The sequence below is a fragment of the Bos indicus x Bos taurus genome, chromosome 3, assembly GCF_003369695.1.
Source record: "Bos indicus x Bos taurus breed Angus x Brahman F1 hybrid chromosome 3, Bos_hybrid_MaternalHap_v2.0, whole genome shotgun sequence".
Taxonomy (NCBI): Eukaryota; Metazoa; Chordata; class Mammalia; order Artiodactyla; family Bovidae; genus Bos; species Bos indicus x Bos taurus.
The window spans coordinates 86,513,904-86,539,086 of NC_040078.1; the positions used below are offsets into that span (position 1 = coordinate 86,513,904).

The 25,183-nt window shown below is 40.9% G+C and overlaps 1 protein-coding gene across 9 annotated transcripts in view; it reads right to left on the minus strand.

The window, feature by feature from the left end:
* Positions 1-25,183, minus strand: part of FGGY (FGGY carbohydrate kinase domain containing) — a 504,128-nt gene that overhangs the window by 172,999 nt on the left and 305,946 nt on the right. The window lies entirely within an intron of this gene.

The window sequence follows — 25,183 nt, forward strand, 5'->3', positions numbered from 1 at the left end:
CTTTTCTAGGGGATCTTCCTGACCCAGGAATCAAACCCAGGAATCAAACCCAGGAATCAAACTCCCTCATTGCACGCAGGTTCTTTACCAAGTTATCAGACTCTGGTGAATCCTGGTTTCTTTCATGTCAGTGACAGACAAGAGTATTTACCTTCCAGAAGGTTCAGGAATATTACAGGCAACAGAGAGAAAACCCTGACATGGTGCCTGCACACAGTAAATAATCAACAAGCGATAGCTGATTATTTAACTTCCTGAACCAGGAAATGTTAAGCCAGGCAACGTTTGATCTACATTTTTCTGAGTGAAGAGAGCAGACTGGCCTGGTTAATCCTGCTCAGGTGCAAATAACTGAGATGCCGGCAGAGGGTGTGAATGGCTGGAGATACAGTAGGGTTTGGGTGGAAGGAATGTGGGTCTCATTTGTTTTTAGCCAGACCGGGAGGATGGCTTGGATCTCAAGTTGTGTCCCTAATGGGTTGATGGTAAAAAAAAAAAAAAACCCAACTAATGTTTACACTTGAGGCATTTCTGTTAATTGAGGCTCTGCACTCATCTGTGAAGAGCTTCCGCAGCTGCCTTCTAGAGCTGGGGCTATGAGCTGTGACTGCATGCAAAGCACCTCGTGTGGTTTCTGACACCCAGCAGGTCCCTAAGACGGGGGAAGAGAGGAGGGCCCAGGCAACACCTGGGGCCTCTGTGGAATCAAGATTCTCTAGAACAGAGACACTTCACACACTGCTTCAGCAAACATTTAATTGAGCACCTACTCTGTGTCAGGCCCTGGAGAAATAAAGATGAAAAGAAGTCTGTCTTTGTCCTAGTCTGCAGTGTCGTCATGATGTCCAACAGCCAACCCCCCAGTGGCAAGAGACTCTGATAAACTTTTCAATAAAGGCATAAGTTCTTAGCATAATAATGGCTTGGCTAGAGTGTAGACTATATAGTAATAATAACAAAAATCATACAAATGTTGAATTGGCACAAGGTGTGAGCAAAAGACTGTGTTAGTGGCTTTATCTGCACTATCTCATGTAATAATTATTACAGGCCTGTAAGATAGCTATCTGTATTCCCATTTTTACAGATGAAGGAACTGACGCTCAGCAGGGTTATATAACTTGCCCAACGTCAGGCCGCCATGGAGGAGGACAAGAAAATATTAAATGTCAGACCTATGAGTGGACAGCAGGCAGAGGTCGGATGATGAAAGCCTTTTCACGACATGCTGAAGAGTAGAGATTTTTTTTTCTTGCAGACAATAGGGGAAATATATTCCCAGTTTCTGTTTTGGTTACTTTGCAGCTGGAAGTCCACAAACCCACTGCTTCCCCCATCTCAAGCACATATTCGGGATTACCAGAGGCCAAACTTGCATAGTGGTTCAGTTTGGTTTGTTTTGATTCACAACTGAATGCATAATGAATGATAATTGTCTGTTATGTGGCCCGAAAGTTCCTGTGGTCACAGCCTACGTAAGTGTCCACACAGAGCCCGACCTTCCCCGGCCTCAGGAGTCTCCAAGCTCTGGATCGGCCTCCTGGTGCATAAGGATGTGTGGTTTCTTCTACTTTGCTAAGTCAACAGTTCTAGGCAGGGTAACAGGCGTTGCCTCAAATACATCTCCCCAGAAAGTCCTTCATCTCATTTAATCCATCTACTCTTCCCAAACTGTGCCCTTTACCACCTTCTGCCACTCCATTCTTTGAATGTTTCAGACCTGGTACTTTGACTGTGGACCTTTAAACCACCTGACCAATCCAAGCCAGAAAACCCAAAACATAAATGTGAGCCCTGGACCTCTCAAAGCGGACGGGGACTGTCAGCCCTTCAGACCTACTTCTGTCTTGATTTAGGTAACATTTCGCCCAAGACCTTCATCTCCATCTCTCACTCATGACATGCCTGGTCTCGAGGTTCTGGGGTTTGAATTTAGTCTAAATCCTGACTGCTCTTGGCAATGTTGGCTGAGAAGCCCTCCCCCAGCTCTCCTTGCTCTGACAGCAGTTTTTCCTTTAGTGGCAGTAAAGAGCAGATACTATGAGACCATAAGATCTGGGTGAGGAAGCTGCACCTGCCATGCCAGAAGTTCTCAGTGCAGCACCCAGGCACAGGGACACTACGGAATCATTGTAGCATTATGGAATGGTGGGTTTCGTTGGATCCTCAAGACTGGGAGAGCCCTCAGGAATACCTTCAAGATACCAAGATGAGCATTCAACACCACCATGTCTCCAAGGCTTGTCCCATTTCCAACCTGAGTCCTACGTGAACAATTGTTTAATTAAAAATTCATCAAAAGCCAACTTTGGGTCGGGGTTGTAGCAGGCGCTCATGATACAGAAATGAATAGGCTACAATACCGGCCCTTGAATTCACACCACTGAGCAATTCACACCACTGAGCAAGGATACCCAACTAACAACAAACAAACAACGCAACAAGCACTGCTATAAAGGTATGTACTATGAGGGCACGCAGATATCCCACCTAGTGGAGTCTGAAAGCTTCCAGAAAGAGATGATGTCTGAACTAAGATATGACAGCTAAGTGGGAATTAACCAGGAGGAGTGGGAAGCAGCCACTGAAAGGGGAAGGAGGGGAAACGGGGAGTGCAGCACCGCAGGGTTGTAGGAGAAGGGAAAGGAGACGCTGTGTAATGTGGGATCACAGAGGTCAACATGGGCCACTCTGTGCACAGGGTCACGGAATTTGCCGAGAACTTCGGGTGCTGACTGTGGGCGGGGGGGGGGGGGCGGGTCAGAAGGGGAAGGTCATACGATTCCAGCTGGTAAAGGAGATGGTGGCCAAGACCTCTGTCCTCTCTGGGACTCCACTTTGCCATCTGTAAATCAGAGAACTCAACTGGATGATCTTTAAAGTTCCTTCTGGGTCCCTTAATCTGATTCTTCTTTGAAAGGATGATCACAGTTCTAGAAATATTTTTCACGCTCTTATAGAGATGGTAGCTAAATCTTACCAATGGGTGCCTGAAAGATCTTTTAAGCTCCAAAGGAAGGGAGAAAGAACACAGCATTTGGCTCTCAGTGACCTGAGCTCAGACAACTGTGCTACTGACTGACTGCATGACCAGGTAAATCACTCACATTCTCTTTCATCTGTAAGAGGGAGAGCAGTGCTTTAGAGGGTTACTACAAGCAGTGAAGAACACCAAATACTTCAAAATACCTGGCCCATAGCAGTTACTCAAGAAATGTCCACTGACTATTTTTTTTTTCCTTTTAATCAGTATTTTTTTTTAATTTTATTTTATTTTTAAACTTTACAAAATTGTATTAGTTTTGCCAAATATCAAAATGAATCCACCACAGGTATACATGTGTTCCCCATCCTGAACCCTTCTCCTTCCTCCCTCCCCATACCATCCCTCTGGGTCGTCCCAGTGCACTAGCCCCAGACATCCAGTATCGTGTATTGAACCTGGACTGGCAACTCGTTTCATATATGATATTGTACATGTTTCAATGCCATTCTCCCAAATCTTCCCACCCTCTCCCTCTCCCACAGAGTCCATAAGACTGTTCTATACATCAGTGTCTCTTTTGCTGTCTCGTATACAGGGTTATTGTTACCATCTTTCTAAATTCCATATATATGTGTTAGTATACTGTATTGGTGTTTTTCTTTCTGGCTTACTTCACTCTGTACAATAGGCTCCAGTTTCATCCACCTCATTAGAACTGATTCAAATGTATTCTTTTTAATGGCTGAGTAATACTCCATTGTGTATATGTACCACTGCTTTCTTATCCATTCATCTGCTGATGGACATCTAGGTTGCTTCCATGTCCTGGCTATTATAAACAGTGCTGCGGTGAACATTGGGGTACACGTGTCTCTTTCCCTTCTGGTTTCCTCAGTGTGTATGCCCAGCAGTGGGGTTGCTGGATCATAAGGCAGTTCTATTTCCAGTTTTTTAAGGAATCTCTACACTGTTCTCCATTGTGGCTGTACTAGTTTGCATTCCCACCAACAGTGTAAGAGGGTTCCCTTTTCTCCACACCCTCTCCAGCATTTATTGCTTGTAGACTTTTGGATCGCAGCCATTCTGACTGGCGTGAAATGGTACCTCATAGTGGTTTTGATTTGCATTTCTCTGATAATGAGTGATGTTGAGCATCTTTTCATGTGTTTGTTAGCCATCTGTATGTCTTCTTTGGAGAAATGTCTATTTAGTTCTTTGGCCCATTTTTTGATTGGGTCATTTATTTTTCTGGAGTTGAGCTGTAGGAGTTGCTTGTATATTTTTGAGATTAGTTGTTTGTCAGTTGCTTCATTTGCTATTATTTTCTCCCATTCTGAAGGCTGCCTTTTCACCTTGCTAATAGTTTCCTTTGATGTGCAGAAGCTTTTAAGGTTAATTAGGTCCCATTTGTTTATTTTTGCTTTTATTTCCAATATTTTGGGAGGTGGGTCATAGAGGATCCTGCTGTGATGTATGTCAGAGAGTGTTTTGCCTATGTTCTCCTCTAGGCGTTTTATAGTTTCTAGTCTTACGTTTAGATCTTTAATCCATTTTGAGTTTATTTTTGTGTATGGTGTTAGAAAGTGTTCTAGTTTCATTCTTTTACAAGTGGTTGACCAGATTTCCCAGCACCACTTGTTAAAGAGATTGTCTTTAATCCATTGTATATTCTTGCCTCCTTTGTCAAAGATAAGGTGTCCATATGTGTGTGGATTTATCTCTGGGCTTTCTATTTTGTTCCATTGATCTATATTTCTGTCTTTGTGCCAGCACCATACTGTCTTGATAACTGTGGCTTTGTAGTAGAGCCTGAAGTCAGGTAGGTTGATTCCTCCAGTTCCATTCTTCTTTCTCAAGATAGCTTTGGCTATTCGAGGTTTTTTGTATTTCCATACAAATTGTGAAATTATTTGTTCTAGCTCTGTGAAGAATACTGTTGGTAGCTTGATAGGGATTGCATTGAATCTATAAATTGCTTTGGGTAGTATACTCATTTTCACTATATTGATTCTTCCGATCCATGAACATGGTATATTTTTCCATCTAGTAGTGTCCTCTTTGATTTCTTTCACCAGTGTTTTATAGTTTTCTATGTATAGGTCTTTAGTTTCTCTAGGTAGATATATTCCTAAGTATTTTATTCTTTCTGTTGCAATGGTGAATGGAATTGTTTCCTTAATTTCTCTTTCAGTTTTCTCATTATTAGTGTATAGGAATGCAAGGGATTTCTGTGTGTTGATTTTATATCCTGCAACTTTACTATAATCATTGATTAGTTCTAGTAATTTTCTGGTGGAGTCTTTAGGGTTTTCTATGTAGAGGATCATGTCATCTGCAAATAGTGAGAGTTTTACTTCTTCTTTTCCAATTTGGATTCCTTTTATTTCTTTTTCTGCTCTGATTGCTGTGGCCAAAACTTCCAAAACTATGTTGAATAGTAATGGTGAAAGTGGGCACCCTTGTCTTGTTCCTGACTTTAGAGGGAATGCTTTCAATTTTTCACCATTGAGGATAATGTTTGCTGTGGGTTTGTCATATATAGCTTTTATTATGTTGAGGTATGTTCCTTCTATTCCTGCTTTCTGGAGAGTTTTTATCATAAATGGATGTTGAATTTTGTCAAAGGCTTTCTCTGCATCTATTGAGATAATCATATGGTTTTTATTTTTCAATTTGTTAATGTGGTGTATTACATTGATTGATTTGTGGATATTGAAGAATCCTTGCATCCCTGGGATAAAGCCCACTTGATCATGGTGTATGATCTTTTTAATGTGTTGTTGGATTCTGATTGCTAGAATTTTGTTAAGGATTTTTGTATCTATGTTCATCAGTGATATTGGCCTGTAGTTTTCTTTTTTTGTGGGATCTTTGTCAGGTTTTGGTATTAGGGTGATGGTGGCCTCATAGAATGAGTTTGGAAGTTTACCTTCCTCTGCAATTTTCTGGAAGAGTTTGAGCAGGATAGGTGTTAGCTCTTCTCTAAATTTTTGGTAGAATTCAGCTGTGAAGCCGTCTGGACCTGGGCTTTTGTTTGCTGGAAGATTTTTGATTACAGTTTCAATTTCCGTGCTTGTGATGGGTCTGTTAAGATTTTCTATTTCTTCCTGGTCCAGTTTTGGAAAGTTGTACTTTTCTAAGAATTTGTCCATTTCTTCCATGTTGTCCATTTTATTGGCATATAATTGTTGATAGTAGTCTCTTATGATCCTTTGTATTTCTGTGTTGTCTGTTGTGATCTCTCCAGTTTCATTTCTAATTTTATTGATTTGATTTTTCTCCCTTTGTTTCTTGATGAGTCTGGCTAATGGTTTGCCAATTATAACAATTATAAATATATATGCACCCAACACGGGAGCACCACAGCATGTAAGACAAATGCTAACAAGTATGAAAGGAGAAATTAACAATAACACAATAATAATGGGAGACTTTAATACCCCACTCACACCTATGGATAGATCAACTAAACAGAAAATCAACAAGGAAACACAAACTTTAAACGATACAATAGACCAGTTAGACCTAATTGATATCTATAGGACATTTCATCCCAAAACAATGAATTTCACCTTTTTCTCAAGCGCACATGGAACCTTCTCCAGGATAGATCACATCCTGGGCCATAAATCTAGCCTTGGTAAATTCAAAAAAATAGAAATCATTCCAAGCATCTTTTCTGACCACAATGCAGTAAGATTAGATCTCAATTACAGAAGAAAAACTATTAAAAATTCCAACATATGGAGCCTGAGCAACACGCTGCTGAATAACCAACAAATCACAGAAGAAATCAAAAAAGAAATCAAAATTTGCATAGAAATGAATGAAAATGAAAACACAACAACCCCAAACCTGTGGGAAAATGTAAAAGCAGTCCTAAGGGGAAAGTTCATAGCAATACAGGCATACCTCAAGAAACAAGAAAAAAGTCAAATAAATAACCTAACTGTACACCTAAAGCAACTAGAAAAGGAAGAAATGAAGAACCCCAGGGTTAGTAGAAGGAAAGAAATCTTAAAAATTAGGGCATAAATAAATGCAAAAGAAACAAAAGAGACCATAGCAAAAATCAACAAAGCCAAAAGCTGGTCCACTGACTATTAATGGGACACAGCAGACTGGAGCTCAGTATATGCTAGACCTTGAGCATCAGAGATGAATGAGCCACCGTCACGGCCCTTGGGAGCTCAAGGAGTAGGCTTGGGAGCTCAAGGGCTAGTGGCAGAGACACCCATTTGCTACATTTTTATTTAAAAAAAACCAAAACTTTTTATTTTGTCTTGGAATATAGCTGATTGACAATGTTGTGACAGTTTCAGGTGAACAGCAAAGGGACTCAGCCATATATACATGTATCCATTCTCCCCCAAACTCCTCTCTCATTTAGGCTGCCACATAACATTGAGCAGAATTCCCTGTGTTATACAGTAGGTCCTTGCTGGTCTTCCATTTTGAATAAAGCAGTGTGTACATGTCCATCCCCAACTCCCTAACTCTCTCGCTCTACCATTCTTTCCTAGGGCAACCACAAGTTCTTTTCTAAGTCTGTGAATTTGTTTCTGTTTTGTAAGTAAGTTCATTTGTATCTTTTCTTTTTAGATTCCACATATAAGGGATGTTATACAATATTTCTCCTTCTCTGTCTGACTTACTTCACTCAGTATGACAATCTCTAGCTTCATCCACGTTGCTGCCAATGGCAATATTTCATTCTTTTTAATGGCTAATATTCCATTGTATATATGAACCACATCTTATTTATCCATTCCTCTGTTGCCATTTGCTACTTTGTAAAATAAAATGAATGCAATGACATTCATAAGAATAAAGTGCTACGGCAACACAAACAAACTTGCGATGACTTTTGCCTGGGATCATGGGAGGAGGCTCAGGTATTAGAGATGAGGTGCTAGTTGAGCTGGTGACCAACAGTAGATAAACAAGCTGTTTAATCTACTATTTAACATATCTCATTCCACAGAAGTTGTGAGAGAATTTATCTCCAAGTCTAATTTTGTCTCTTATAGAGGTTCTCAACAAGGGATTCTAATGAAATTCCTTCTCATGCAAATGATCTCAGGGAATAAAAACAGGGAGGAAGTTAAAAAAAAAAAAAAAACCTGAGAAAAAGAATAAGTCATCTGTAAATTTTTAATTTCAAATTTCATCATGAAATATTACCATCTTCTTGGCCAAAAACTTAATGGGATCTTACTAGGGAGGCACTGAGCTAAAGTGATTGACCAGCCTCATCTCCCAAACCATTTCAGGGAAGACAGAAATGATTTCATGTGCTCAACGACCCAATGTCATTTCCCCCATGCACAAATTAATATGTCTTAAAATTACTCAGTGAATTAAAATTATTAAAATAGTTAGTAAAAACTAAAGTTTCTAAACTTCCATTTTTATCGGGTTTGTAAATAAAAGCAAATTGTCTACTTAAAAAAAAAAATAGATAACAAGCTTACCAAAGTCATTGACAGACATCATTGTGCTTCATAACATAAATGGTTGGAGGCTAACAGTTGGGGGCATTTCAGCTGTTCCATAGGCCAAGTGAGAGAAAAATTCCTTACTTAGCATGGCCACAGGGCAGGCCAGTCAATGGAAGAGATGGGCTTTCTCCTTGACTAGTAAATGAAAGAAGCTTGAAAAAAATGACGGACATAAAATGTGTGCTTAGGACTTTCTTATGATGAAGAAGAGAAGAGAACAGTAAGGAGGAAGAGGGGGAAGAGGAAAAAGAGAAAGAGAAAGAGAAAGCTGAGGGATTAGAAAGTCTAGATTTAGGATTTATCCTGCTGTATGGAATTCAAAGACAGCTATCTACAATTCTACAACATGAGAAGGACCTGCGGTTGTTGAATCAGTTCAGTTCAGTTCAGTCGCTCAGTCGTGTCCAACTCTTCGCGACCCCATGAATCACAGCACACCAGGCCTCCCTGTCCATCACCAACTCCCAGAGTTCACTCAGACTCACGTCCATTGAGTCAGTGATGCCATCCAGCCATCTCATCCTCTGTCGTCCCCTTCTCCTCCTGTCCCCAATCCCTCCCAGCATCAGAGTCTTTTCCAATGAGTCAACTCTTCGCATCAGGTAGCCAAAGTACTGGAGTTTCAGCTTTAGCATCATTTCTTCCAAAGAAATTCCAGGGCTGATCTCCTTTAGAATGGACTGGTTGGATCTCCTTGCAGTCCAAGGGACTCTCAAGAGTCTTCTCCAACACCACAGTTCAAAAGCATCAATTCTTCTGCGCTCAGCCTTCTTCACAGTCCAACTCTCACATCCGTACATGACCACTGGAAAAACCATAGCCTTGACTAGACGGACTTTTGTTGGCAAAGCAATGTCTCTGCTTTTGAATATGCTATCTAAGTTGGTCATAACTTTCCTTCCAAGGAAGTTGGTTGTTGAATGAGTCATCTCTAAAATCTAAACATCGAGAAAGAACACGAGCTCTTCTAGTGGTAAACAGCCTGAACTTGATTAAAGTGAAATATAACTGAGAGGTTAGAGTTCTGCAGAGTGTGATAACATCTGACTAGGGCACCAGCACAGAGAGGGTGGGATGGAAATGGGGTCTCAAAGGATGCACGAGATTTTAGCAGGTTCATTTGGGGTGGGAGAAAGGAAGAAAGAAAGGAAAGGAAAGAGAAGTTTTTTCGCCTGAAGAAACAGAATATGGAAAGGCCAAAGAAAGTCAGGAAACATTCCTTTAAAAAAAACCAAACAGACAAACAACAACAAAAAAAATTGTTTCTGAGACTGGAATCTAGAAAAATAATAAGATGATTTATTGCAAAGCAGAAATAGACACACAAAAATAGAGAACAAACCTGTGGACAACAAGATGGGAAAGGAGAGGTGGGATGAATTGAGAGATTAGGACTGACATATACACACTATTGATACTTTATACAAAATAGATAAATAATGAGAACCTACTATATCGCTCTCAGGTTCCCTGGTGGCTCAGAGGTTAAAGAGTCTGCCTGCAATGCAGGAGACCTGGGTTCGATCCCTGGGTGGGGAAGATCCCCCTGGAGAAGGAAATGGCAACCCATTCCAGTATTCTTGTCTGGAGAATACTGGAGGAGGAGGAATACAGAGGAGCCTGGTGGGCTACAGTCCATGGGGTCGCAAAGAGTCGGACATGACTGAGTGACTTCACTCTCACTATATCGCTCTTGGGTTCCCAGGTGGCTCAGACAGTAAAGTGTCTGCCTGCAATGCAGGAGACCTGGGTTTGATTCCTGGGTCTGGAAGATACCCTGGAGAAAGAAATGGTAACCCACTCCAGTACTCTTGCCTAGAAAATCCCATGGATGGAGGAACATGGTAGGCTACAGTCCATGGGGTCACAAAGAGTCAGACATGACTGAGTGACTTCTCTTGATCTTGACTATATAGCTCAGTGAACTCTACTCAGTGCTCTGTGGTGAACTAAATGGGAAGGAAATCCAAAAAAAGAGAAGATATATGTACAGCTGATTCACTTTGCTATACAGTAAAAACTTATACAACATTGTAAAGTAACTGTCAGTTCAGTTCAGTCGTTCAGCTGTGTCTGACTCTTTGTGACACCATGGACTGCAGCATGCCAGGCTTCCGCGTCCATCACCAACTCCCAGTACTTACTCAAATTCATGTTTATCAAGTCAGTGATGCCATCCAACCATCTCATCCTCTGTCGGCCCCTTCTCCTCCCACCTTCAATCCTTTCCAGCATCAGGGTCTTTTCTGTGAGTCAGTTCTTTGCATCAGGTGGCCAAAGTATTGGAGTTTCAGCTTCAGCATCAGTACTTCCAATGAATATTCAGGACTGATTTCCTTTAGGATGGACTAGTTGGATCTCCTTGCAGTCTAAGGGACTCTCAAAAGTCTTCTCCAACACCACAGTTCAAAAGCATCAATTCTTCTGCGTTCAGCCTTCTTCACAGTCCAACTCTCACATCCATAGATGACTACTGGAAAAACCATAGTTTTGACTAGATGGACCTTTGTTCACAAAGCAGTATCTCAGCTTTTTAATATGCTGTCTAGGTTGGTCATTGCTTTTCTTCCAAGGAGCAAGCATCTTTTAATTTTATGGCTGCATTCACTATCTGCAGTGATTCTGGAGCCCCCCAAAATAAAGTCTATCACTGTTTTCATTTTTCCCCACCTATTTGCCATGAAGTGATTGGACCGGATGCCATGATCTTAGTTTTCTGAATGTTGAGTTTTAAGCTAACCTTTTCACTCTCCTCTTTCACTTTCATCAAGAGGCTCTTTAGTTCTTCTTCACTTTCTGCCATGAGGGTGGTGTCATCTGCATATCTGAGGTTATTGATATTTCTCCTGGCAATATTTATTCCAGCTTGTGCATCATCCAGCCCAGCATTTCACATGATGTACTCTGCATATAAGTAAAATAAGCAGGGTGACAACATGCAGGCTTGATGTACTCCTTTTCCAATTTGGGACCAGTCTGTTGTTCCTTGTCCAGTTCTAACTGTTTTCTTCTTTACCTGCAAACAGATTTCTCAGGAGGCAGGTCAGGTGGTCTGGTATTCCCATCTCTTTCAGAATTTCCAACAGTTTATGTGATCCACACAGTTAAAGGCTTTGGCATAGTCAGTAAAGCAGAAGTAGATGTTTTTCTGGAACTCTCCTGCTTTTTTGATGATCCAAGGGATGTTGGCAATTTGATCTCTGGTTCCTATGCCTTTTCTAAATCCAGAGTGAACATCTGAAATTTCATGGGTCACGTACTGTTGAAGCCTGGCTTGGAGAATTTTGAGCATTACTTTGCTAGCATGTAAGATGAATTCAATTGTGTGGTAACTGGACCATTCTTTGGCATTGCCTTTCTTTGGGATTGGAATGAAAACTGACCTTTTCCAGTCCTATGGCCACTGCTGAATTTTCCAAATTTGCTGTCACATTGAGTGCAGCACTTTCACAGCATCATGTTTTAGGATTTGCAACAGCTCAACTGGAATTCCATCACCTCCACTAGCTTTCAAGGCACTGTTCAATGGGTTACAGATACAGCTGGGAAAAAACAAAGTCCTGCCTTTATGGAGCTTATGGTCTGATGGAACGTGGGATGACAAAAATAAAGGAATATATAATTTATATAGTCTATACATATAATACAGATTATATATAATTATATATATATATATGTTATATATATATAATATATAATATGTATTCAAATATATAATAAGTCAGCAGTGATAGGACTTTTTAGAAAAATAAAGCAGGGAGGAGAAAGTAAGTAGTGTGGTGAGGGCAAATGTTGTTATTTTAATACAGGGTGATCTCAGGGGACTTTTATGATGAGGTTACTTTAAGCTGAGACTGTAAGGGAATGAGGGAGGGAAGCATGGAGTCAGGAATGATACAGACCGAGAGGTAAGAGCAAGTGCAAAGGCCCTGCGGCAGGGGTGTGCTTGCTATCTGACATGAATAACTATCTTACATCAGTGCAGCTGGAGTGATATGAACAAAGAGGAAAGTCATAAATGAGGGCAGAAAAGTAAAGACAGGAGATACATGGAGGTATGGGAGTTCCATACGGGGTTAAGAGAATTTTTCCCCCTTCTCTTCAGTTCTTCTTGCTGAGTCGCTAAGTTGTCTGACTCTTTGCAACCCCATGGACTGTAGGCCTTACAGTCTACAGATTGTTGTCATCCTTACGGCCAGACTCCTTACAGCCTGTTGTCATCTTATATGGTTGAAGAGAACAAGATTTGTCAGTGCAGGAGAGGGAGAGGAGAACTGCTAGAGCCTGGAGTACATTCTGATTTACTGAAGGACCTGCACAGTTACAGCAGTGTACAGGGGGGAAGCATTTGTTTCTCTACTCCTTACAAAATTTGTTCTGTGAACACTTCTTCCTCATCCTGGAATGAAATTTCAGGGTGGGCCATAGTATTCATACACCCTGAAATAATAAAAACTGTTTGGTCGACCTTCAACATTTAATGTGAACACTCCTTTGTAATGTTTAAAACTCCCATCTTGATTCACTTGGCAGTACAGCAGAAACTGATACAGCAGTGTAAAGCAGCTATACTCAACAACAACAGAAAGATAATCGCAGCACTAGACAATAGCCAAGATATAGAAGCAAGCTAAATGTCCATCAGCAGAAGAATAAAGGAAACACAGTGTATGCATGTATATACACATACTATGTATATCAATAAACACACACACACGTGCTAGAATATTACTCAGCCATAAAAAAGAATGAAATACTGACATGTGCTGCAACATACTAAGTGAAGTAAGTTAGAGAAAGATAAATACCATACTATAACACTTGTATATGAAATCTTAAAAAGTGATACAAATGAACTTACATGCAAAATCGAAACAGACTCAAAAACTTTGAAAACAATTTTATGGTTATCGAAGGGGAAACATGGGGGGGATAAATTAGGAGTTTTGGATTAACATACACACACTAGTATATATAAAATAGATAATCAATAAGGACTTACTGTATAGCACAGGGAACTGTACTCAATACTCTGTAATTACCTATATGGGAAAAGAGTCAGAAAAAGAATGTATGTGTGTGTGTGTGTGTGTGTGTGTGTGTATTTATAACTGGAACACTTTGCTGTACACCTGAAACTAACACAATACTGCAAATCAACTATATTCCAAGATAAAATAAAAACTAAATTTAAGGGGAAAAAAAGCTCTCATCTCATCTAATTGAAAACATCTCTCTCCCATGGCTACAACTGACTTAGAAGCATACCTGGGGGCAGGGGCTGGGGGTTCAGGCTGTTTCTTTTTCCTTCCACCCTTTCCTCTGCTGGCTAGCCACCTGCTGCTCAGGCTACTCCACAGCCTAGGCAGGCACCTTGGAGAGGTCTTACTGGACTGAAAGGACCATGATCTGGCTCCGATATGTCCTCCGAGTAGGATGCAGGTCCCAAACAGACTCTCTCACGATCTGGTTCTGTTGATTCACGACAAGCCCACTGGGGACTCCCCATAGCCCCACATGCTTTCTCGCTCGCTCTCCCTCCCTCTCCACTGCTCTGCTCAGGAGTCTCTTTCATTCCTGGCCCTCAGTGTTAAACCCTACTACTCCTCACTCATTCCTTCTGCACAAGGTCCCCTGTAAGATATGCCCTGCTGGGTTGCTTGTGCCAGATCCATGCGTACAGCTCGGCCTTGTCTTCAGCAGACTCATAGCCCACACCCAGAGCAACCCTCACTTTTGGCCTTAGTATCTCATACACAACAGTCAACCCTGGCCTCTTTCCTCAGACTTCTGTATTATATCCTCAGGGTGGTTTTTAACACTAGTTTAACAAACTTTGAGGAAGCCCTATGTAGGCAGTCTGGTCTCTGGGGCCTCTTCTGAAAGCCTGAGGAGAGGAAGAGCCCTATTGTAAGATCTCCTTAGAGGTACGGGAGCAGAGCGCACATACAGGAAAGGAGGTGCGCATAGCTGGCCAGGGCTTGATAAGTCGACATACTTTCTGGCGACAGTAGTCATCAAAGGCTGAGTAGAGACCCAAATCAGGAAAACGTCATCAATTTCTGAACACCAGACATTCTAATTCTGGGTGTTACTTTAACTAACTTATTAAATGAAATCCCCCTTGACATGAGAAGTACATATAGGATTATAAAGAATTGTAAAGAATTCAAAACTGCTAAGATATTCTTACCTAATTTCCTATTTTACGATAACCAACCTCCCTCAGTTATTCACCAATAAATCTGTATATAATCTTACCAGCGTATTCAAATCTATCTTTTTGGATGTAAGCCTGCGACTCTACCACCCCTTTCCAATTTCATACTGAAATTCTGAACCCTCTACTAACATACTAAGATAATCCTTTGTGAGTACTTTTGTCTTAATTCAGAACAATCGCTTTCAATACTCCTGGCGACATATACAAATTGAAAAACACAGGCATGAGATGAATGGCCAACTTTAAGGAGAAAATGAAATTAGCAATTATTCCATTAAAGAAAGTATTTTATGTTTGTCCTGATTAAATCATCTTAACCACCTGGCTCCAGTTCCAATAAAAATGAATCATTAGGGACAAAGTCTAATAGCTAGCAACAGAGTACTCTCTGACTGATTCATTCATTTCTACCTTTCTGTGTTCAATGCTCATCTGACTGAGCCACATGCTGAGAGAATATAAGAATGCCCACACTGCACACTCAGTTCCTGGTGTGAGGGGTGTGGAATGTAGCATGGTTTCTGGTTCCCCTTAAGAAAACAATTTGCTAACTTTAAATCATTCATTCACAAATATTTATTAAATATCTTCTACTCTTCATTCAATAAATATTGAATGTCTAGCTGAGTCCCAGGTACTAGAACAGACACAGAGGATACAATGGAGAGTTGATGGTCTCTACCTTTGTGAAATTCAGACTGATGGAGTTCCCCGGCCCTGGAATGGAACTGTCAAATAAAACCACCTTTAGTGGTTATTCAAGCATAGGCTACTGATCAACTGTCCTGAATGCTATGGGAGATCATTTTCTCAATTTCACAAAAAGAATATCTATATTTATATATCTATACATCTCAAAAATCTCCAGTAAATACCACATTCACTAGAGAAATTTCAGACACAGCCCCTCTAATATCAGGAACAAGATGACATTGCTTGTTAATCATAACTTTAACATAATACTTGAGGTCCTGATTAACACAATTACACACAAATTGACAACAACAACAACAAAAGGTATAAAGAAGGGAAGAGAGAGAAGAAATTCTGTAGGTGATCATGATCTTCCAGATAAAGTTCATACTTATCCTGCTAAGACCTCTTCCAACATCACGGCCTTACAGAAGCCTTCCGTGACCATCCAAACCATATAAGATCACCTGGTTCTATGGCTTAAAACTTACTGTGAAAGCTATCAGGCATGTAGAGATTGTTTAACACAGGCACATTTTAAAATTTCAGTTCAGTTCAGTTCAGTTGCTCACTCGTGTACGACTCTTTGTGACCCCATGAACCACAGCACGCCAGGCCTCCCTGTCCATCACCAACTCCCAGAGTTTACCCAAATTCATGTCCATTGAGTCGGTGATACCATCTAACCATCTCATTCTCTGTCATCCCCTCCTCCTCCTGCCTTAAATCTTTCCCAACATCAGGGTCTTTTCAAATGAGTCAGCTCTTCGCATCAGGTGGCCAAAATATTGGAGTTTTCAGCTTTAGCATCATTCCTTCCAAAGAAATCCCAGGGCTTATCTCCTTCAGAATGGACTGGTTGGATCTCCTTGCAGTCCAAGGGACTCTCAAGAGTTTTCTCCAACACCACAGTTCAAAAGCATCCATTCTTCGGCACTCAGCTTTCTTTATAGTCCAATTCTCACATCTATACGTGACTACTGGGAAAACCACAGCCTTGACTAGACGGACCTTTGTTGACAAAGTAATGTCTCTGCTTTTTAATATGCTATCTAGGTTGGTCATAACTTTCCTTCCAAGGAGTAAACATCTTTTAATTTCATGGCTGCAATCACCATCTGCAGTGATTTTGGAGCCCAGAAAAATAAAGTCTGACACTGTTTCCCCATCTATTTGCCATGAAGTGATGGGACCGGATGCCATGATCCTAGTTTTCTGAATGTTGAGCTTTAAGCCAACTTTTTCACTCTCCTCTTTCACTTTCATCAAAAGGCTCTTTAGTTCCTCTTCACTTTCTGCCATAAAGGTGGTGTCCTCTGCATACCTGAGGTTATTGATATTTCTCCTGGCAATCTTGATTCTAGTTGTGCTTCCTCCAGCCCAGCATTTTAAAATTTAGAAAAATGCATATTTACAATAGCTAACACATGGAAGCAACCTAAATGTTCATTGACAGATGAATGGATAAAGAAGATGTGGTGGATGTGTGTGTGTGTGTGTGTGTGTAATGGAATACTATTCAGCTATAAAAAAGAATGAAATAATTCCATTTGCAGCAATATGGATGGACCTAGAGATGATCATACTAAGTGAAATAAGTCAGACATAGAAATCCAAATAGCATATGCTATTACTTACATGTGGAATCTAAAATATGATACAAATGAACTTACTTACAAAATAGAAACAAATTCACAGACATAGAAAACAAATTTATGGTTACCAAAGGAGCAGGCAGAAATAAACTAGGAGTTTGAGATTAGCAGATACAAACTAATACATATAAATTAAACAACAAGGTCCTACTATATGGCACAGGGGACTGTATTAGATACCATGTAATAACCTATAATGGGAAGAATATGAAAAAAATCTAGCTACCTATATATATCTGTATTGTTTTTCTATATACCAGAAACACAACACTGTAAATCAACTATACTTCAATTACAAAATTAATAAAATGCATTCAGCAAGGTTAGTGGATATAAGACCAATTTTTAAAAATCAAATATATTTCTCTATTTTAGCAGTAAGTAAATAGGAAATATAAGACAGAACTGGATGAAATTCATTTAAGTAATTAAAAGTCACTGTACAGGAGTTTGACTCTTTGCTTCATCTGTGCTCTTCTGCTACACACAAATGTAAAAGTACTTAACACTTCCCAAAGAAACTATTATATTTTAACTGTATTTACTTTTAAAAAATATATTTTGATATTACTTCTTTTCACAAAGGGTGTGGTACACTGAATAATGATCCTCTCAAAGACAGCTGTGTCCAAAACCCTGCAATTTGTGAATGCTACTGTATATGGCAAAAAAAAAAAAAAAAAAGTGGGGGGTGATATAATTATGGATTATCTAGGTGGGCTCTAAATGCAGTCATAAGTGTCCTTCTGAGAGAGAAGAGGGAGATTTGACCATAGAGCACCGAAGTCGTGTATCCTCAAGCCAAGGTACGGTCGCAGCCACCGGAAGTTGCAAGAAGCAAGGAACAGCTTCTCCCCTGGCGCCTCCAGAGAGAGGAAGACCCCATTCACACTTGATCTCAGTGTACCGAACCTGATTTTGGACTTCTGGTCTCCAGAACTTTAAGAATATGAATGTGTATTGTTTTAAGCCAGCAAGTGTGTAATAGTTTGTTACAGCATCCATTGAAAACTAATTCAAAAGGTTTTAGATATTTTATACAGCCCCCTTCAACACATACACACACACACACACACACACACACACACAGATGTTATAGTAACTCATAAACAAAAGCTATAAATATAAAACTAATGAAAAGAAGAATGGAAATATGATAAACCAAATATGATAAACCATTTTAGCTTGAGTGTTAGATTTCAACTCTAAGCTTCCTGGTTTACAGAGATAGAAGAAAAATGGGATTGGTTGTATAGCTTGCGTTATGGAAAGAAGGATATGTAAGTTCAGATTAAATAACATTTTTAACCAGTAAATTCTAAAGCAATTCTCCAGTGGAACTTTATATGGGGTACAGTGAGTAACATATTAGCTTATCAGCATAGTTAAAGTAACAGAGGTATGACTTTCATATAGCTATTACTCTTTAATTTTTGCATTTAACATTTTTTATTAAAAATAATGTTAGACTTAGAGAAAAGCTGCAAAAATAGTACAAAGAATTCTGTATACCCTTCATTGATTCAGAGTCTCTTAATATGTTGTACAGGCATTCTTTCTTTCTATCCACTTATCCATCCATTCCCCTCACACATATTGCGTGTATGTGAAAAAAATTTTTCTGAACCAATGTGAGTAAGTTGTAGATATAATGCCCATTTACCCCTAAATACTTAATTAAGCACATTTTATTTTTAAAAGGCTATTTTTTTATATGGCCCTAATGGCACCCCACTCCAGTACTCTTGCCTGGAAAATCCCATGGATGGAGGCGCCTGGTAGGCTGCAGTCTGTGGGGTCCCTAAGAGTCAGACAGGACTGAACGACTTCACTTTCACTTTTCACTTTCATGCTTTGGAGAAGGAAATGGCAACCCACTCCAGTGTTCTTGCCTGGAGAATCCCAGGGATGGCGGAGCCTGGTGGGCTGCTGTCTATGGGGTCGCAGAGTCGGACACGACTGAAGCGACTTAGCAGCAGCAGCAGCAATACAGTTATAGTATCAGGAAATACAAATGGACAAAATTCTATTATTTTATCTATAGGCCTTATTCAAATTTCACCAATTGCTACAAAACACCTTTTACAGTAAAAGGAAAAAAGAATTCTCTAGTTTAGGACTCAATTTAGGATCATACGCTGCCTTCAGATGTTAGTCTCCTTAACATCTGTGTTAATCGGAAAGGTTTCTCCTCTCCTAGGAAGCCTTGATTGCATCCGCCCTGCAACCTTGGCATTTCCACTGCCAAAAGTACCATCAATTCCATCTTCTAACTGTCTTTCAAATATATCCACTCCTCTCCATCTCCCCTGCCATACTCTGAGACAAACTATTGCAATACCATCTCACCTGATTTCTAAGGTCCTTCTATCTAATCTTCTCGCATCCACTGTGGTCTCTCTCTAATCTGTCCTTCAAATTGCAATTATTTTGATCCTTTGTAAATCTACTTATGTTACCCACTGTGCTTAAAACCTTTGTTTCTTTTAAAAGACCAACATCTTTCACAAGGATTACAAACCTAGCGTGTCCTGCCCCTTTTTGCTTCTCCAGGCTTAACTTGTGTCATGCCTGTACCGAACCCAATCTGCTAGTTTCCCTCCTATCATCCCGCTGTACTCTTCCTGGATCACTCACCACTCATCCACTGCCATGTTCAACCCTCCCTGCTTCCTGCTGCTGCTGCTGCTGCGAAGTCGCGTCAGTCGTGTCCGACTCTGTGCGACCCCATAGACGGCGGGCCACCAGGCTCCCCCGTCCCTGGGATTCTCCAGGCAAGAACACTGGAGTGGGTTGCCATTTCCTTCTCCAATGCATGAAAGGGAAAAGTGAAAGTGAAGTCGCTCAGTCGTGTCCGACTCTTCGCGACCCCATGGTCTGAAGCCTACCAGGCTCCTCTGCTTAGTTACCTAACCAAAGTATTTCATCTCAAACATCCCTGCCTTATAAAAGCCAATCACCCAAACATCATCAGTCACTTGGCTCTACACTCTCATGGTTTTCCCTCCGCGTCACAGCACTTTGTTGTTGTTCAGTTACTAAATTGTGTCAGACTCTTTGCAACCCCATGGACTGCAGTACGCCAGGCTTCCCTATCTGGCACTATCTCCCAGAGTTTGCTCAAACTCATGTCCATTGAATTGATGATGCCATCCAACCATCTCATCCTCTGCCACTCCTTCTCCTCACAGCATTTACACACCAGACACATATATGTATAATTCAAAGACTGAATATAAAGACTCATCCAACCTTTATCCATAATGCTACTTGTCACAAGCCCCTCCTGGAAGGCATCTTTTCTTTTTAACCTCAATAACCAGCAGCCGCAGCCATGTAATTAACCAAGTGTTCTGTGAATGAAGTCGAGTGAAGTCGCTCAGTCGTGTCCGACTCTTTGCGACCCCATGGACTGTAGCCTACCAGGCTCCTCTCTCCATGGGATTCTCCAGGCAAGAATACTGGAGTCGGTTGCCATTTCCTTCTCCAGGGGATCTTCCCGAACCCAGGGATTGAACCCGGGTCTCCCGCATTCCAGGCAGACGCTTTAACCTCTGAGCCACCAGGGAAGCCCTGTAGGAAGTGTTATGTACTTATAGCCAAAAAATTTCTTGCTTGTCTTTCAAGGTTCATCACCTATACATACATTCCTAAAATGTGTTGTCTCTCTTGTCTCTTTGAATTTTATTTGAATAAAATAATTCTGTATTTTCTTTCATGCCTTGTTTCTTTCACTTAAAATTTTTTGACATGTATAAAGTGAAAGTGAAAGTGAAGTCATGTCTGACTCTTTGCGACTCCATAGACTGTAGCCTACCAGGCTCCTCTGTCCATGGGATTTTCCAGGCAATAGTACTGGAGTGGATTACCATTTCCCACTGTAAGACTATAATACACTTTAGCATATTCATTCTATTATTAGGAGAAACTTGGGTTGATTCAAATTTGGAGTTATTATAAAAATAATGCTATGAACACTCTTTGTACTAGTCTCTGGGTTCATATTGGTACAAGGGTATGATAGTTTCTCCAGGTTTTTACCTAGGAATGAAACTGGTAGAGTGCAAGTTATGTGCATATTCATATAATGCTTCACTGTTTTCCCAACTGATTACACCCATTTGTACTCCCATCAGCTGGGTATCAAACCAGTAAGTCCTAAAGGAAATCAAGCCTGAATATCATTGGAAGGACTGACGCTGAAGCTGAAGCTCTAGTATTTTGGCCATCTGATGTGAAGAGCTGACTCAATGAAAAAGACCCTGATGCTAGAGAAGATTAAGGGCAGGAGGAGAAGGGGACAACAGAGGATGAGATGGTTGGATGGCATCACCGACTCAATGGACATGATTTTGATCTAACTCAGGGAGATAGTGAAGGACAAGGAAGGAAGCCTGGCATGCTATAGGGTCGCAAAGAGTTGGACACAACTAAGCAGCTGAACAACAGCAGCAGGGTATGAATGTAAAGCACCTATCAAGATCTGTAACTACATATTTTTGTGATTGTTTGCTTAGTATCCATCTTCCCCATTAGACTGTAAGGTCTGTGTCTACTCGTGATTACCATTTCACTCCAGTGCCTGGCACAGAGCAGGAGCTCAAGAACAACTGGCTGAATAAAAGAAGGCACTCTGGATAAGAAAGTTTAAGTGTTTTGGATGTGAACATAAGTCTATCTAACTTCACAACCCATGTCTTTTCTATCATTTACATTTTCCTTCTCTGAAAATGGTAATGATCATTTGTATCCTACTTACTAGTTTCCAGTGCAATGCAAGTGAAAGTTGCCCAGTCGTGTCTGACTCTTTGCAACCCCATGGACTATAGGCCATGGAATTCTCCAGGCCAGAATAATGGAGTGGGCCGCCTTTCCCTTCTCCATGGGATCTTCCCAACCCAGGGATCAAACCCAGGTCTCCCACATTGAAGGTGGAGTCTTTACCAGCTGAGCCACAAGAGAAGCCCAAGAATACTGGAGTGGGCAGCCTATTCCCTCTCCAGCGGATCTTTCTGATCCAGGAATCGAACCAGGGTCTCCTACATTGTGGGCGGATTCTTTATCGAGTTATCAGGGAAGCCCTGCAAGTGAAAGTTGCTCAGTCGTGCCCAGCTCTTTGCTACCCCATGGACTGTCCATGGGATTCTCCAGGCCACAATAATGGAGTGGGTAGCCTTTCCCTTCTCCAGGGGATCTTCCCACCCAAGGACTGAACCCAGGTCTCCCTCACTGCAGATGGATTCTTTACCAGCTGAGCCACAAGGAAAGCCCAAGAATATTGGAGTGGGTAGCCTTTCTCTTCTCCAGGGGATCTTCCCACCAAGGGATTGAACCCAGGTCTCCCACATTGCAGGCAGATTCTTTACCAGTTGAGCCACAAGGGAAGTCCGATGCAATGGTAGCAATCAAATGTGATTACAGATGTCACTCCAATAAGCACGGAGTACCCAGTAAGTGTCCACCAATGTTCCACTGCTATGCACCTGGACTCAAAGGTCCGCAGATGGGGTATATGAAAGGTGACTGTCAATGGCAAATGGTTGATGAATGTATGTGGATTAAGATTACTTTGTGTACAAATATAGGGGTTTCAGATATCACTACAGGGAAAACCAGGGAGTGCAATTAATGCTTTCAAGTCCAAATTGCACCTGTGTCCCAAATTATTCACCAGCACAAACAAAAGAAGCTTGCTCCAAGCCCCTATCAGAACAAACATTTGAAAATGCTTTTAATCCAGATGGCATCACTTTTCATCTGTGCCTGGGCTCACAGAAAGGCTGGGCAGAGAGCTGTATTACATACTGCACTTCAGCTTGGCACTGTGGGTTCAAAAAGTAAACTCTGACTTCCTATTTACACTGAAGATCTTAGGCCCCTGCGGTTTCCTGTTGCATCCTGGTGTGTCTGTGCTTTGGTTTCTGAGTTGTCTGCACAGAGCAGCAAATGGGGTCCCTCACAGTTTCACTTCATCTTGCTTTTCATAAGAAAATAAGAATTCTACAGTCTAATTGTTAGCAGATTCTACGAGGTACTCTCTCCAAGTCCTGACTTCTGAATCTGTCTGGACCTAAGCCTACCAAGAGATGTTTTCCTTTGAAAGGATGGAGACTCATGGAACCTCCAAGTGTGACCCAAGCCAGCAGGGACAGACTGACCATTCAACTTAATTTACTACATTTTACACTACTTTTACATTTATTTACTTCACTCTTAACATTCATCAAGTATAAATTTAGAGTCCCTTCTATGTACAAAGTGCTGTGTTGGGCACTGAGGAAACCATGATGAGAAGGTATAATTGCTACTCTGAAGGAGCTTAAAGCCATTTTCTGAAAGTCCCTGATTAGAATCACTGGGCCACCTGTTAAAATGACAGTATACTCCTTCCCAGAAAGACTCACTGACTCACTCCCTGTGGGAGTGGCACCTGAAGAACTGCATTTGTAAGGAGTCTTCAGGGACATTTCATGCACAGTAATTGAGAACCACTGGTTGGCGGCTCAATGGAGAATTTACAGTCTCAGCGGTGGCGGGGCAGTGTCAGAATCAGGGGCCTTTCCTATGATATATCAGACTTCCCCCAACTGCAGGATCCTTCAATTTGAGTAAATGAACCAACTAAGCATGCAGCAGAAATGGCTTTGGGTTTGCTCACATATGTATCTGAATGTTGGACCTAACCCTTACTATTAATAGCCAGGGGACTTTGGACAGATCACTCAGTTTCTCTGAACCTCATTTAAAAAAAGAAAACAACACCTGCTGTGTCTACCTCACTTAGTTATTCTGAGTATCACATTCCACAAGGCATTTTACAAACTCTAAAGCACCAAGAATGAGTTAGTCATTTTATGATCACAAAAACTTAAATAAACAAGAAAATTAAGCCAACCCATAAGGTTTCTCTTAAGCAGCCAGAACTAGCCCATCTCTTAACCATCCTGAACTTTGCTCCCACTTTCTCCTAAACATTGTAACTGTGTATTATGTGCTTCCTTCCAAGTTCCAGCAGCTTTTTCCAGAAGCAGAACTCGAAAATGGACCCAGTTCTGGGTAGGACAGTGGGATATACTCTTGGTACCATGTTAACATTTGCAAGGAATGAATATAAAAGACAGGAGACCAGTTAGACCTGGCTTCCTCTGCCTCATCCCAGCTCTGTAATCTCTCTGACCTCAATTCTATCATCTCTTAGATGGAGAAATATGCTCTATTGGGTCATTTTAGGTTACTACCCTTTAAGGACATTTGACTTTTGTTTAATGTGAATGTATTAGTACTACCCTTTATTCTGACTTAAAACATGCCTACTATACCTTTCTCTTTTGTAAGTTAATCACCCATATTTGTTATGAGGATAAGATATTCTATATACAGGCTGCCAGACAGAGGAACTAGCACAAAGTAATTATGTAATAAATCCCAGCTATTGTTATTGCTAAATATAAACACGTTGCTTGTTCATCCCTAAGATGTTGTCCCCAGAAAATTCCTCTTCTGTACATACAACACATAAATTTGAGTAGTCTTTTGTTTGGTAAATATTTCCTTCTCTTTTTAAAATTCAAATTTGTATCCCTCAAATTGTGGTGGTCTTTACTATCTAACTTCACCAGGATTACAGATCATTTACTGTCTGTTAGCAAACCTCTCTGGGTGGACTTGATAACATGTGGTATGCTGAATTCCTCCTGTGTGCCCTAGGGATAGAGCATGAAGGAGGCTTCTCCTTGACTGCTCAATGAGCTCAGGCATGTAGGGAAGACAAGGAGTGATAAGTGCTGCTCTGGAGCTGGGCTTAGGGAGCTATGAGGGCCAGAGGAAGCAGAACTCACCAAACATGCTGGAGGAAGGGACAAGAGCCACGTGAAGTAACACCTGACCTTTGGGGAACTTTGTGTAAGACTTGCACTAAGGATACTGTAGTGACTAAGAACACAGGTTCTGGGGTCCCTGGGCTTTGGTTCAACCTCTGTTCTGCCTCCTCCTCCCATTGTGAGCTCCCCAAGCCTCAGTTTCCTCATCTGAACACTTGGGATCATAATACAATGAGAGTCATCCTAGAGTTTACTGGGAGTATCAAATAACATGGTAAATGTTCAATAAATGTGAACTGTAATAA